The following is a 2970-nucleotide window of genomic DNA, read 5'->3' on the forward strand; positions in this document are numbered from 1 at the left end:
ATGACAAGATAAACAGTAGACAAATTATCAACAGATGACCATAAAGACCAGGTAAGCCCGCATACACCAGCACCAGCAGGTCAAAGCTACAGACCCCTCACCCCTCGATCTTAACTACATGTTAAGGAATAACCAGAGGAAGAGGTCAAAAAAGTAAAAGCAAGATGCAATAGGGCAAAAGTTCTATTTTAAATCCAAATCCAGAGTGAAAAAATTGGTCCATAAAAATGAACCAAATTGACGAGTTGCCTATTGTGTGACTTGTAATCGCTTGTAATGTACTTACGGAAGGCTGAGAAGGAAGCGGGGAAGGCGGTCTCCGACGCCCCGGGGAAGTGCGGTCCCGGGCCGGGGGGCAGAGCGGCGGTGGCGTGCAGCGGCCGCGTGGGGCAGCCGGCCGGCGTCGACGGCATCCTGGGGACGCCACCGAGCTCCACGGCGCGCAGCACGACGGCGCCGGCGGGGTAGCCGCGGATCGCGATGGGCTTGCGGAGGTCCTCGGGCGCCGCGGACGCGACCATCGCGTCGGCGGCCTCGGGGGACGGCGTCGGCGGGGGCGTCGTCGTCTTGGCGGCCGCGTCCTCGAGGTGGCCGTAGATCCTGGCGAAGAACTCCCTCGGCGAGGACGGTCTCGGCCGCGGCCTGGCCTCGGTGCACGCCATGGTGTCGTCCGTCATGGTGGCATCGCGACTGAGCCCACGCACGGCGCGGCCGCGCTGGCCCGGGGGTGGGGGGCGTGGCCTGCGCCAGCCTGCGCGTCCTCCGGCTCCACGCGCCCAATGGCGGCGCTCCGCGGCGCGGCGGGGGCGTGGCGGCGCGTAGCGCAGGCTCCCCCGCGCCAATGGGGGCGGGCCGCAGGGGCCTAAGAGGATCGCGTCCTCTCGGCCTCGGCGTGGCGGGCCCAAGATGTCGAGCGGCACTCGCGCGACCGCACGCGTGTGTGTATCGGTGTGGTATGCGTCGGCATTTCACACACTCTCTCTCCGTCATCCCAAATTGCCCCAAGTTGCTGATTAACCCCGCGCACTTCTGTAGTTATGCTGTGCCGCACGCAGGAGTGCGGGCGGGCTTGCCTATAGCCCCTGTCCACGGCGCCTTACGGGCCGGGCGAGTAGGCAACCCGGCTACCCACACTCTAGCCGTACAGTCTAACTACAGAAGTGCGCGGGGGTTAATCAGCCACCTGGTATGTCCTGTGGTTTGGTCGAATGTTGCACTGGTACCAGTGTCCCGCGAAATTGTGAAAACAAGCGCTTGGCCTAAAGTTGGTTCACTAAATGTAGATACCACGGCAGGCCAGCCCCTTTTGTGAGTACAATAGGGAGGGATCCATTTGTACTCACAATAGGGACTGGCCTGCCGTGGTGTCTACACTTAGTGAACCAACTATAGGCGATAGGCCTGTCCTCTCAATTTTGCGGCACACTGCCTACTGGCCCCTTTAGCGATTACGTGCGTTCTCAACTTTTGCACCACCCAGACCAAAAGTTTGAACCGGACTTTTCTGTCGTTGTGGGGAAGAACGATACAATAACGCTAAGGGGTGGCTGCTAAACTGTTATATCTCTTTTATTTTGCATTATATACTCGATGTTACCTTTCAATGGTACACTTAGATTGGTTTTATCAGTGGGTTGCAGTAAAATTATTATCTATTAATATTAGTGACACACTGATGATAGAATTAATAATCCACGATTAATCGGGGATTTCTTGACAAAATTTGTCTCTTGGAAGTTGAACCCACCATCTTCCCCAAAGTTGACACTTTCGGATGCATTTATCATCCCACACTTTATCACAACGTCCATCTTGGCACTGACGGCAGAGTTCCCTATGACGCGCTGCGCTGTAGGCTGGATCGCAGTTCAGAAACACCTGCAGGGCCGGGTTCACCTGGAGCAGCTCTCTAGTGTTGTACTCGTACAGCCAGGTGTGGGGGCAGGGGACGGGGACGTCCAGGTCTGCCTTAAACTTTGTGGTCCTCGTCATGGGGCCCAGCAAAAGCTTCCGCAGGGCGGGGGTTGTGTCGGGAGTGACGTTTCGCAGCAGGTCGCCGGGCGAGCAGTCCACCCACAACGCCGTCAGCGAGGACAGCGAGGGCAGCGCGCGCATGAGCGCGGGCAGCACCTCGGCGTACATCTCGTTGAAGCGATGCTGGTGCACCGACTCAAACACACTCTGTGTGCCGTCGTCCACGACGGACATCTGAGCGGGCTGGAAGCGGTAGCCGGCCGCACCGACTCGCAGCATCTCGACGCCGGAGCGTCCGGAGGACGTCACCAGGTCGATGAAGACGTCCGGGTCAATGCCGGCGTCGAGTACCAGAGAGGCATCCCTTAGCTGCTCAGCGCTGCCGAAGAACGCTCTCGCGGCCGCGACGAGTGGAGGCGTTTGGTATTTCACGACGAGTGACACGGACCTCAACGACTTGCTCGCGGCGATAGTCTGGAGCTCGGGGAGCAGGGGGCAGTTCAGACAGTGAAGATTTGGCATGCTGGCCAGCACGAACGCCGTCGACGCTGAAGTCCAAGTCCGCCTTGTTTCGAAGGTGACCTCTTCCAGGGTGCCGGCGTTTGTGGTCAGTATGAGGTCCACAAAGGACTCATATTCCGCAAGCGTCGCGCCGTTAAAATTATCAAAAAGGCAGGAGAAAACCCTCAGCGACGGCGAGTACACGTTCCTGATTTGTTCGAAATTTGTCTCGCTCTGTCCAACGGTCGTTGGCAAAATGGCATAGAGCTTTTCCAGCGAGCCAGACACAGATGCCAATGTCGCCAGGATACTGTCTACATTTTGAACTTCGCGTGTCAAAAACAGTACAAGGCACCTGAGCCGGCCGAGAACCACCTGGTTGTGGATCATGGCGACCACGCCTCTGACAGCGAGCTTACGGCGATCCAAATACACGCCGATGCCCAACTCTGCCACTGCGCAGCTGCTCATGGCGTAGTACCCACACACGCAGTT

The sequence above is a fragment of the Frankliniella occidentalis genome, unplaced genomic scaffold (genome assembly GCF_000697945.3).
Source record: "Frankliniella occidentalis isolate FOCC.00 unplaced genomic scaffold, Focc_3.1 Scaffold3882, whole genome shotgun sequence".
Taxonomy (NCBI): domain Eukaryota; kingdom Metazoa; phylum Arthropoda; class Insecta; order Thysanoptera; family Thripidae; genus Frankliniella; species Frankliniella occidentalis.